Below are 13,679 nucleotides of genomic sequence, written 5' to 3'. Positions count from 1 at the left end.
TTCCAACGCCACATATATAATCCGACGTATAGATAATAATGACCGCAGAAAAAAACCACACGACTCGAACAGATCATAGCTAACACAACGCCAAAGACGACCACAATGATATCAGCTATGTCAAAGCTGCCGGAGTTCGAAATTTCCAACTCCGATAAAAGCGCCTAATGGTCGGTCACTTAAGATCGCACTGGCACAACAACGACTTTTTTTATAGTTGGTCAAATATCAGAGAAAAATAGTTTGGTAGATAGACGCTAATAATTCGCTGAAATTTGCGCATGAAATCAAATTGTAAGGGGTTCAACCAGTCCAGGACTTGAAAGCCGTCAGCGTGCCAACAGGATCATATCAAATCGAACAAATCAATTACGAACGTCAGCGTAGAGTCAAATCTGTTACAGGAAAATAATCAAAAATTGACATCAAAGTACAAGAGCCAACTTTGAGCGCCACCATTGAAATATCAACACCTGATTACGCCTTTGACGTATATGTCATTGATCAGATCCCTGTTGAGATGCCCGCTGAAAGCGCTAATTTATGTTGGACCACTAGAACCACAACGATCTGATTATTCGACAGACAAACAAGGATCCATAAGAGAACCAGAGTATAGAAACGACGTGCAATGAAACAGCAATATGTGACGTATGCTTGGAGTGGCTTACTTGGATGTCCCGGGAAAGATTGACTCAGGCGGCCACCATCACCTGTTATGTTCCTATGATAGCAAAACACATATAGTAAGTGAATCGATTGTAGTTTCTCCTGAAATGATGATTACCAAGAGAATATATCAGGAGCATAAAAATACACAAGATAATTTGAGAAAGCTGCTTGGGCAGTATATACTTGAATATCCGAATGATGATCTCAAAGAAGAATCATTGAGACAATACAGCATCTGAACCAGTGAAAGCTAATGCCGAACGCTTTCGAAAAACTATGATAGAAAAAGTAATTAACAGGACTGATGATTTTAGGAGCGCAAGATCACCAAAGACCAACTGCCCACGTTTAAACTACCCCGGTTCTACGTCGAAGAAATACATGAGGGTCTCGGTTAAATGATTGACGAATATTTTCCAAAGATTTATGCCGCATGGGGCAAAATAAGAGGCCATCCAGATAATCTCTGACATAATAACGATCCGACTGGCGGTGTTCGTCATGTATCACCTGGCACTGTCAATATCACATCGTCGATTTCCGTACATCTAATCAGTCCACGGCATTTATACTGCATCTGGGCAAGCATCGCAAAGGTATGCACAGCAGGGATATCTTCTTTACAGTTTTTCTCCCGAGGTCACGCCAGGTCATTGGATTGTGTTGGTGTCAAATAATCCTGTTTATTTACGATGTCAAAATCTGTCACTGTTACGAATACGTTTTCTTCTAACCGACCAAAACGGGAATTTATTGGACAAACGCGGAGAAGAATTAACTGTTATGTTGTACGTACGTGACAGACCATGAACGAGCAAAGCTTTGCTATGCCAATGACGAAAAAATGACCACATATTTTTGTCGTTAATTTAGTTTTTACTATCTCAATTTTTTGGGTACCGGGACGTCACTATCCTATGGATTCCTTGGCGGATTCGGATTCTGGAATTCTAATTAATTCGTGAATCTTAGTAGATTCCAGCACAAGTTTATTTTTAGCTTATTTGCACATGCACTTACAACCGCTCGAGTTTCATATTGCTGTTACAGCTCCCATAGTATGTCGTCAATGGAGCTTGCCAGTGGAACACATGTATCTCTCGCATGTTGTTCCTGTAAATCAGCCGATGTCAATTCCATTTCGTGTTGGAGTAATTTGATGAATCTCTACTCTGTCTCTAGTGGATATCTGCCTTCTTCACGTAGCTGCAGAATCTCAAAACCGTTGTTGATTTTTTTCAACATTGAAGCGCGAGACCATCTTGCTGTAATTGCTCGATTTCAGAGATAATCTCGTTGATATTTTCTTGGTTCATGATACAACAAATGTATTCCTTGAATAAAGGATTGTATCGAGACCGTGCAGCTGGTTCGTGTAAAATGATTGTGATGAATCCATGCAGGGTTTTCTGAACATGTGTAAAGATGTTTTTGAATATTTTTTCCATGTCCCCGGGTCACCAAGTCTGATGAATATTTCTTAGCGCGTGTGTGTGTGTGTCAACACCGTTACAAATAACCAGGAAATTACAGTTATCTCTGATCACTTTGGGGATTTGAGTGTACCGCTGTGTCTAAATGACATCTGTGTTTTCATGCCTGCCTCGTGAAACTATTCTGGCTCGATTGTTTTGTTTTTCAAGCATAGCATCATCGTAAACCAGCAGATTGTTGATATCCCCGTGAAGATCCTCGACGGACGGTGTATCATCATTGTCAGCGATAAATTCAATAACATCCTTGTTTTCCAGACTCTACGCCGATTCGGCATATTCCTTAGGAACATCGTAGCAACGTCAGTTATCTGCAACGACGAGGAATAACAGGCGAGCACTCACACGTAGCTGTGTAAAATGCGGCATAAAGGAATATAAGTTTGTCAGCAGCAATCTGAGCATTTCCAGCGACAAAATCACTGGTGGTGATCTTGCTTCGACACTCGGAAAAGTACAAGGAACGCCATGGGCGAAGTACCCAGGAGAAAATCAGCTTCCAGGATACAATTAATGTGGTCCTGGAACCCGACTTGATATTAGACGCGACGAAACAAATGAACCAAAACCAGGCGAATTTTAGGTGAATGAGATTGATCAAGCGTGCCATACTTGTTTTGTCAAGCATAAAAACATAGATATGTAACTATGACATATCGTGGACGTCAAGTTGATCAACACAGTAAAGTCGATAAAAACACAAACATACGAGAATCACTCTCTTATTGTATGACACGATCGGCGATGAAAGGTAAAATAGTGTTAGAAGCTGGTAATTAAATACCGACAATTACATAGTGGATTCGATTTATCATAATCCAATCGGATATTGGAGAAGAATATCAGCGATTAGCAAACTCGCCGATGAGTGCTGTTCCCGCAGATTGCTTTCCCGACAGGCCATATGGCAAATTTATCTACCATGCCCCAAAACGATTCAGCATGGGTGGTTTGATATCAGCATGCCCAGCGAATTTCATCAGGTGGATATCTTGTTTTTACCACATGATGTCGTTGGCACATCACGGAAACGGCGCATATGCAAATATGCACTGATGGTCATCGACGTTGCAAGCAGGTACAAAGAAGCGAAGGCGCTATCGACTAAAACAGCAACTGAAGTCGCAGACTCGTTAGAACGAATTTATTCGCGTGGCGTTCTGTTTTGTCCACAGTCGCTACAGCTTGATCCTGACAAAGGCTCAATGCAACAACATAACGTTACAATCCGACGCAGACAAACCACGTTATATCGTGATCAGTCTATCGTTGAGCGATTTAATCAAACACTTGCACATCGACTTTTTGGACACCAATACTCGCAGTAATTACTGAGCAAGGACAGATCACTTAAATGAGATGCGAGACTACCTCACGTGGTGGCTGCTTTAAACAAAGAGGTTACGAGTGGAATTAACATGAAACGAGAAAAAGTACATACCACGACGAAAATCGCCAGGAAATTAATTACATCAACCAGTAATGGGCAGGAACGTGACAGTCATGTCTTTATACGAATCTAGCGAAAATGAGGGTGGCACTGCAAGAGCAATTGATCCTATATGGAACGTGACAATGCATACAATTTACAGCGTGGTAATTTCTACTGCGCATCTACTAGTCTATGGAATAGATTAAACAGCTCCTCAACGTGGATTTTCCCGTGAAACATTACAGGTAATTCCCGTAAACATCCAGTTACCACCGAGCTGGATTCGACGTCGGAGACGCTAGCCGAGAGGAGCAAAGCTCCCCTACGTCTGTTACATTTGACACATGTCAGTGTGACATTTTCGCAATTGTGGCCGAGACTACTTTTGATTCTGTCCTCGGAAGATTGTCGTACGTCATTAAGAAAATATTGCCACATCATTATGGTGTTACAGCAGACGCAGTAAATATCTTGTCGTTGTTTCAGCGTCATGATAAAGTCAACATCAAGATCAAACGGGCTCTATTTCTTTGTCCTTTTGCGTCTAACCAGCTATTTTTTTTCTTTAGCGTGTCAGGGACTATTGTTGCCCTTACCAGCCTCTCCAACTCCGTGTCTGGTTTATCATCATGAATTTTGCGCAGTTAAGACATTTTTTTAAAATTCTCGACACCGCCAAATACTCTAAATTTGACTATTCAATGCGATCGTCGACAATCCAGTTATTGATGTCTGAGATTGTTAACTCATGCGACGAATGAATTCTTATTGCATAACCTGGAGTTCAGCGCGATTGCCCGTCAGCGCATGGTGTACAGCGTCTTCTGAAGTCTCGACGATATCATTGAGAACCAGTTGCTGTTGTGTATATGTTCCTGGAATGTCAACGTGTATATTTTGTCCACGTACATCCGCTGAACGATAACACAGTGGAACTGACAGTGCTGAAAACTTTCCTCGGTGAAGCTCAAATGATCTATGCTAAAGTGCATCACGGACGTGTTTCCCAGGATTCAACTCTCAGATCATTAGGTCGCCATGAGTTCTACAGATCCGACATTGGTGTCTCTGGAATCACTGTACGCATTATTGCACACTGAATCTTGTCCGGCTGTAATCTGATCAGCGAGTTTAACTGTCTTTATGTTTCATAACACGATCGATGGTAATACAATATTTCTTTGCAGTGGCCAACATAATGTTTTAAACAGTCATGCCGTGATTCTTCTGTAAACGGCTGATGCTGTCCCTGATCTCCGCACATGATAATTGCAGTGTTTTTTGTCGACAGCCAGTCGTTAAACAACTTTAAAATATCACTGGACACAGTGCATGTTTCGTCCCAAATACTTATTCTCGATATATATTTTACCCATAGTCTCTGGTATCTACGTATGACGTCGCCAGCGAAACAAAAATGTGATACGTGCACAATTTGATACCACGGTGTTTCATCACTCTGGCAAAACGGTGAGTTGGCGTTAATACAATTATTTCTGAGTTTTTAAATAATTCTAAAGCACATGTTGTTTAACGAGAACTACCAGGACCAAAAAGACAGAATGCGCTATATCTCGTGACTGCATCATTCACCGACGGTGACGATAATGGTTCTGATAATTTATCGTTTTGGTAATAAGCGCCGATCGGCTTAACATTGGCCGATTCACAATAATTACATATTTGTTCGCGTTTTATTCAACAATGACCCGAGCGTGTCTCTCAGAGACCATCATCGGTGGCGCAGCCACTACTGTTGACTTCGTCCACGGCGTCGATAAATTGTATCAAAAGATCCATTTTCGATCGACTTATATAAATTGAATCCGTGGCGAGTCTAACAGCATCTTCTGCCAACCGGTTGATCATCGATAACAGGTTTATTGACGAATACGCGAGCACTGAGGATCTAAATGAGTAAACTGAGGAGAATTACCGTCGTAATAGCTGATTATCGTGCCAATACTTATTCCATTTTTTGTGATTACACTTTGCCACAACATCAATACTCCTCTCGACGTTGTATCTGCGATCACAAAAATCAAGTTCTGCTGAGTCCATGGTTAATCTTGTGCAGCGGTGTTTATTATCAAATGATGACCGCTGCGTAAATTTACCGATAATTTTTCTGCAGATCTCTTTGTCATCGCGTGGCGACCAGACCTATTTTCGTGGTCTGAATGTTTTTACAGTCAGTCACGTTAAAATACCGTTATCTAACAAATATGATAATAGCACTTATGGAGCGCAGCCACGCTGAATTTTTTGCGCGGCAATCATCGAGATTAATTTTTGCGTCCAGTTTATTGAAATGACGCCAAAAAATATGGGTATAACAGGACGAATAATCGCTGAGAACTTGGATGATTCAATCTCGGCAAATCCGGAAAGATCTTAGCTTGGAATTTGACCGTTTATCGCAACTTTTGTCATTTTGTGTTGGATAACCAAATCGTTAAAAATACTGATTACAGTCGCCGAGTCCTAGAAATGCTGCAGGGTAGAAATCAACATTGTCAACCATTGTGTGTGCTTGATTACAAAATTAACAAATTTGAAAAATTCATCCTGGACAGCCTTCTCAATCTATAAACTTTCGTTTCGCACTCAGCAATTTGCTAGTGGGTGTGTTCACTCAACAAAATAAAAAATACAACATGACAATTACATCAAAAGAAAATATATATTAAACATCGTTCAACTTGGTCGCAGTCACTCCACTTTGCCATTTTCCTATTTTTATTACGGGCTCGGATTGTGAGATGAAGAGGCAAAGGTCGACGCCATTTTCAAATGGGGCCTTGAAGAGGCGTGGGGCGCGCTTTTTTGGGGGTTGGGGTTGGGGTTGGTCTATATATACAATACTCTGATTGGCCTTTGGATAGTTTAATGAATCGACGTCACTTGGCAAAAACACAAATATATTTTAGCCCCGTTTTGTAAAACGGGGCTTTGATGGCTCCCTCCTCTTGCCCTAAAAAAAATGTCGGTCGACATTTTTTGGGTCCCCCGCCCCCCTCCCCCCCCCGCTCCTTCTGTTTATGTTGATGAGCCTATTCTCATCGACTATCCTGGCGCCACTCCGTCACAAGTGGTTATATGTACATTGTTTCATTCGCTCAGATAAATTTATGTTGTTGGAGAGTACAGATGACAGGAATTAGAGCCATTGAAGTAGCATCCAATTTTCAAGCTGAGATTTGGGGGCCCCGAGTGGCCGAGTGGTCTAAATCACTCTCCGTTACGGATCACTGCCATCTCATCTCTGTCTGTGTCGGTTCGAGTCTCGAATTCAACCAATGTGGGTATGTGAGAAAGCTTGCCAGTAGCTTCTCGAGGGTCGGTGGTTCTTTCCGGGGTTTTCCCGGGTTCTTCCTCCACCATTAATACTGGCCGCCATGTATAGCCTATCGTGTGCTGAAAAACAGCGTTAAACCCCACAACAACAACAACAACAACATCAAGCTGATATTTACAGTTTTCTCAGCATACGCATCAACGTCCTAACATTAGGACAGGTATATGCCATAGTAAAAATAAATTGTTCGGTATTACAGCTAGATCAGAGTAATTCCCCATGCATAACTTGGAATCTACATGACATCTGTTGATCGCTGTGTTGGGACACATGATTTAAACTGGACATTAAATGTATGTTGATATAGAGGAAAAAACACCGAATAGGCATATATGATATCTTGAATGTCTGTTCTTTATTTACTTATTCACCGATGGCTAACTTTAAGGTCCGCGGTAATATAGCACTCCAGTACACAATATTTTATTTATAGATATGATTTGTGTCTGTATAGCTCCAGGATGTCGACGTATTTACATCCGGGAAGGGAAAAACATATATGTTCATAGGTCTGACAATTTATTCTCCTTCTCTGCTTTTCGATTATGATTGGAAGGTCGCTAACGACCTTCACAGTATCAATCACTTTCCACCCCGAACACCAAACAAAGCATATATAAAAACACACCAATGAGCCAATTTTACATTGGTAATTAAACAACTCGGTCGCATTTGAAATTACCAGGCAAGACTAGATTTAACAGAATAGAGTAATAATTGTTTTACTTGATATTGCAAAAAGTCCATTCTTAAGTCATTATTGGACTCTAAAAGAATAAAAAAGCAGGGCTCACTGAAGATTGTATAGCAGCCACTAGACAACGCTGTGCATCATATAATATATTACCAATCGTCTGAAGTGACAACCTCATATTTCGGGTTAAAGTTCCACACATATTTAAAGAATGTTAGAAAAGATCATGAAACATTGTATTGCTACACTAAGATCTCGTTTCTGTGTAATGAAAGTATGGGACATGATCCACAAAAGAAATGGTAAAGGAAACAGCGGCTAATTCCGACATCTAAAATTAAATAATTATAACTTCAATACCAAACATGACGTAGCAAGTGTACATTTTAATAGTTTTTGCTAACATGCATCGTCATCTAACTATTTAGCGGATGCTCGAAGGTTGAAAAATCAAAAAGAGAAGAAACACTTGAAATTCACATCAAATAATTCAAAAAGTTATAATCAACCTTTTCAGTTTTGGAACATGTGGATTCTTTAAACAAAACCCATGATACGTCCATCGGGCCTGACTAGATACATTAGCAGTCTCTGAAACACCTACCATAACCCTCATAAATCTCACCACTGCGTTGTGCCTCTTTTCCATCCCAAATGAAGATCTTCATTCGAACATAAACGAGATGTTATTAATGACAATATCTTTCGACTTTGGCAATACAAAAACTGACCTTACGAAAGTACAAAAGTCTTTTTGTTTCTATATAAAGCTGTTCGTCTTCTAGGACAACCCAAAGTATATTTATATTCTGCATCAAAAAAAAAAATTCAAAACAAATCCTTCCATTTTTCATACCTTTTATAACAAATTTCCCTCCAAATTTAAGAACTACACAATAAAGTATACTGTCGCCTCAAGTCAATGTATAAAGGCTGATGCAGCCTTCCTTAGTAAAAATCGCACACCAGAACTTCATTTGTCGGATGTTGCATCAATATTGTCACATAAATCAGGGCGCTAGATTTTGCCTTTGAAATGTATCGAAGCCAACACGTATTTTACAATGTGTCATCTTGTTCGATTCACTATAATTTCTTCAGTCTCTACATAATAGGAAGCTGGAGAACCCATAATTTATCAACATTCTCGTTAAACAGACCGAGATGTTTACTTCTTACACTATAGTATACTTTTCGTTATCCAGTCATATCGGTATTATAGATAATGAAAACGTACAGCGTGCAGCCAATATTGCCCCAATTTCTGCAAGCATCTGATTTAAAAACATCATACGCTGATTTTAAAACTGGCATCAGATCCTTATTTAGAATTAGGCACGGATCATGTAATGATGATGTAAATAGCATGTTCCATGTTGTCAAACGGTCCTTGGCAGAACGTTCTCGTTCTCACAGTACTGTCCGTAAGGACGAGTTTATCATTGCACGAAGTAAAAAGATGTCATACTTATATACCCCACTCAAGCATATTAAAGGGTGAAGATCACTTTGCCGTGAGGCGCTTTCTGATAGATCATTTCGATTTCTATTTTATAAGCCATCGTTAGTACAATGATCTGCACATAAAGAAGCTTTTTCATACAGTACATTTGTCTTTTTTTAAGGAAGTTAATATTTATTTAAAAAATATAGCTTGTGTGCAACCTTTTTCCTTTGAATAGCCTACCCAGCACGTGTACTGTCGAACACACAAAACTTTTTTTTATATCTAATTACTATCAATACGAAATGAATAATCTAATTTTGATAGTAAAAGAAAACGTTCTAAATTTGCATAAAGCATGCTTCTTCGAGTACATCAAAATCTGTAATGTCTCAACCGTCTCATCATATTTTCATGATCTGAGTGATTGGATTTTAAAATATGACCCAAAATAAGCATTGTTGTTCACAAATGCAAGAGCATGGCCGTTATGACGTACAGAGGGAGGAGATGATAGTTGAACAAAAGCTGACCGAAATACCATATATACCGATTTTTGGAATCTTATTTTGAGCCTCGTAATGGGTCCCATCTCACATTGCAATGAAGATTATGAAACAGAGATGGATGTTGAAGAAAATAAATAATGCTCAAAACAACCAACCTTGTAAAATCTATATAAGGAAATAAGGGTTCTGTCATTATTCTCTTGGTTTATCACGTGTAAGCAATACTGAAACGTCATCACTTGAGTTGGCAGTTGAGCGAGAAGCTATTTCTACTGGTCAACAGTTTTAATGATGTAAATATGCAAATGATGACCTGTTTTTTCTGTATTTTTTCAAGTTATAATCAAAATAATGACTTCGAAAGCGATGTCTGTTTCAATAACTATCTAATTTTATGATACAATTTCAATTAATTTCTGATTGGAGTTTATTTCCTAATTATAATCAAGTGACAATGTATAACGTGGTGCACGTGTACCGCTTTTTTCATATCTGGATCATTTTACAGGGTCGATCAGGTGAACAACGCAAATGTCCAGTACATATCTGCGTAGCTTACGCGCAAGCTAAAATTAGTTATGTATTGCACCTAACGTCAGTTTCGATAGTTTTAGATACACCCAATCGAACATTTACAAATCCCAGTTTATTACGTCCGTTTACAGAGTGTAAGTAAACATTGTAAATTTTGGAAGAGATGTCATGTAATAAATACAAAAATGTCATTCCCGTTTGTTATGTCTCAGGGGAAATATCTCAGAACAAGACACGTGTACTTTAATGTCTGATTTAGTACACCTAGCACACGAACTTCAAAGCGTACGAAACAATAGATGTGTATTTACCGTGTCTTACAATACTATATCATGATTGTTAATTATCATATAACATACATTTTTCGATGACAAAATACTTAAAGATAACACCTAAATTAGTAATTTTTTAAAAACGGTGAAACTGGATCATTGGGGAGATTTCGTTATCATTGCAATGTTTGCTGTGTATAATGAATATATCTTTATAATTTCAACGTGTCCAATGTGTAATGGAAAATGTACTGTAGATGATGTGGTTCTTTTTTTCTGTGTCCTAAATGTCATATTATGGATCATTCAAAATGACATTATGAGTACATTTTAGACCGGATTTTATTTTTATAAAACTGATTTATTGGCCCTTTCACGTTCAAATTTTCGTCTATCATCATTTTTAGCGATTTTTAAGTATAGTATGCATGTAGTAAGCATTAGGTTTAAAACCCATCCAGATAAAACTAAGACTTTATAATTCTGACACAAAATATTTTATTCCATGGAGTAATTCACTATAAACAAACAGGAAATAGTAAAGTTCCTCGAGCAAATTTCACAGCGCCGAATAATCATGATGATCCAAATAAAATGTAACTTAAAACAATATTGTTTATGTTTTGATTTATTTTCACCATATTAAAAGCAAAAAGAAGTTTTCTTTTAATGTCTGTGAACACACTCGTATAAACTTGCATGAATTATCGCCCTTTTTGCCCACAAGGTGGACTTAGAACACAATTAATTTTATTATATGTTCTCTACATTTGTTTCTCAGTACTGACCTTTCCATTGTATGGCAATCAATACAAATCATATGTTAATCTAAAATACCTTCAAAGATGACTTCATGGTGAAGTTCTTGTCAAGGGTTGACCTGCTCTTTTTTGAGATGCTGGACTGTCAAACAGAGCAGCATGTTGACAGAACACCCGATTCCAGGTGTAGCAGGCATTTAATTTATGCTCATACTTGGATGAGAAACTGACTTGCTGTACTAGATGAACTTCTCGATTCTGGTTGAGAACCGATATTGTATTAATGGGTGCATTTTGATGACGTTACTAAATTTGAATATTCTTTGCGTATTCAATCACTTGTGCATCGACATTACACATAAATTACAAATATAGCCATCCCTCGACAATTTGTAAAATATTTGTAAAACCCTTGTTAGCTCATTAACCGCTGGCGCCTACGAGTAAAGGATGTAGAAGCCTACTTCTGAGCTCTGTAGCATCAAGGTCATGTGTGATACACTAAAGTGGGTGGTATTATAGAAAGGTAGACAGATGTAGCTCTACAATGATACTAAATAATCTGGACGTTCTAGATGCACTACAATATAAAGAGGGAAAAAAGTAATTTTTGGGACCCGGTATTTTTTCCACCGAAAATTCGCCAGTGGTCGGAATCCGATTCTTGTGTCCGGATTGTAGACTTTTCGGCCTCACATCTAAGGCAGACTGGTCTGAACTGCACACAGACAGGGGAACCGTTGCAAAATGTTGGATACAATGGGCATTTGGAATAAAGAGTGGTCTCGATACGAAAATGATGGGTCCGTTAAGCAAAATATAAATATAATTTTGATTAAAAAATGCAACTTTTATCCTTCCACTCATACAAGCGCTAAATAGCAAATAAAAAACGATGTTTCTAACACAACTAGGTATTAGGTTAACCCGGAAATCTCTTGGAAGTTGATGTATTAGGATGTATTCAGAAATGGCCCCCAATATGTGTTTCCTACTCGCATTTCAGGCGAAAACGACAAAAAACTACAGGGGTTAATGAGTTAATTATTCATGAATGATAAGATATGACAACAAAAATGTCTATCCAGATTCATTATTGTAAGCAAAATGACATATGAGAGAGAGAGAGAGAGAGAGAGAGAGAGATCCCTGGGAACCGTACAAATATATCCAAGCATCAACAGGAATAATAAAAGTGACAACATTGACGTGGAGAATTTTTTAAATAGGTGGGTGAGTGGGATTGTGTATACTGTTTACCCACAATAACCTTTTCTGTTTTATTACAGGATCAAAATTTAACATTTCTTACTATGTCCTAATTGTTTTCTTTAATTCCATCTTTATTTTATTGATAACGAACTGTTTGTTTTCTATTTCTTTTTCGCTTAATTCTCTATATTGGTGTGCATCAGAAATGTCAGTAATAGTTTGCTTTGGTTGGTCTATTTATTGCACCAGAGACGCACAACACTATCCTGGCTTAACTGTAGAAAGCGCACGTTTTAGTTTTACTTTTAAAATATTGTTAAGGTCTTCTGAGTTCTTACATGATTTATCTTCCGTTATGATTTAGCTTATTCTATTTCCCAGTCATGTATAGTGTACTACTGAAGAATCCGTAATGCTGTATGGATTGCAACTCGGCAATCTTTAGTACATAAGAAAAGAGCGAAAACAATGGTAGGGAAACAAGCTGGTTTAGTGAAAATGGTGTTATAAAAGAAAATGATGATGATATAACAGTCCGATTTGTGGTGAGAAAGAAGAAAAAAAACCCACTAATTTTCTGTCTACTAAAGTTATGTAGTTTTCTTTGGTGATTAAAACGAGGTTGTTATAATTCAGTTCAATTCAGTTCTTTGTTCATGATACGTAACCTTGATTATGGAGTAAAAACAGGAACATTTTTTAAATAACATAATAAATTTAAGTCTGCTTGGTCTACTACTCCATTAATATTTTTGTATCAACTTCTCTCTGCGATGATCATTAGCTCTGTAGCTGAATAAAAATGGCATTCATCTTCAGTATCATTGAATCCTTCATATAAGATTTACTGTCAAATTTGTTAGTGAAGTTGTCTCCAGTCCAGTTGCTTATTAATTGATTGTTAAAGACTCATAGTTCTCTTCTGTGCGAGGCTGTTATTTTGTTTGTAGTTGTTTTTAATAAAGATAGAGAGTACATGATTCTCCTGATTGAATCGTCAAAGAAATTATTACACATAATTTACAAAGGCACTTTAATATGAATACAGACTTTCACAATTTGTACGTTTTCGTTAACAGACTCGGTTACACCACAAATATTTAAACTGCAAGAATTCTGATTAACAGGGAAGCCGCGGTGGCACAGAAGTCGCTCACCGCTGAAAGGGTACGGGTTCGAATCCTATCATCGAACCAGCCGGGGTCTGCAACCACTTTACTTCAAATTGCATCGGCACTAAATAACCTCCCGAAAAACACCAAACCAATCCGAACCAGTTAACAGTGTGATCACCAGAG

This window comes from Sinohyriopsis cumingii, chromosome 7 (genome assembly GCF_028554795.1).
Source record: "Sinohyriopsis cumingii isolate HCF-2022 chromosome 7, ASM2855479v2, whole genome shotgun sequence".
NCBI lineage: Eukaryota > Metazoa > Mollusca > Bivalvia > Unionida > Unionidae > Sinohyriopsis > Sinohyriopsis cumingii.
This window is presented reverse-complemented; position numbering follows the sequence as displayed.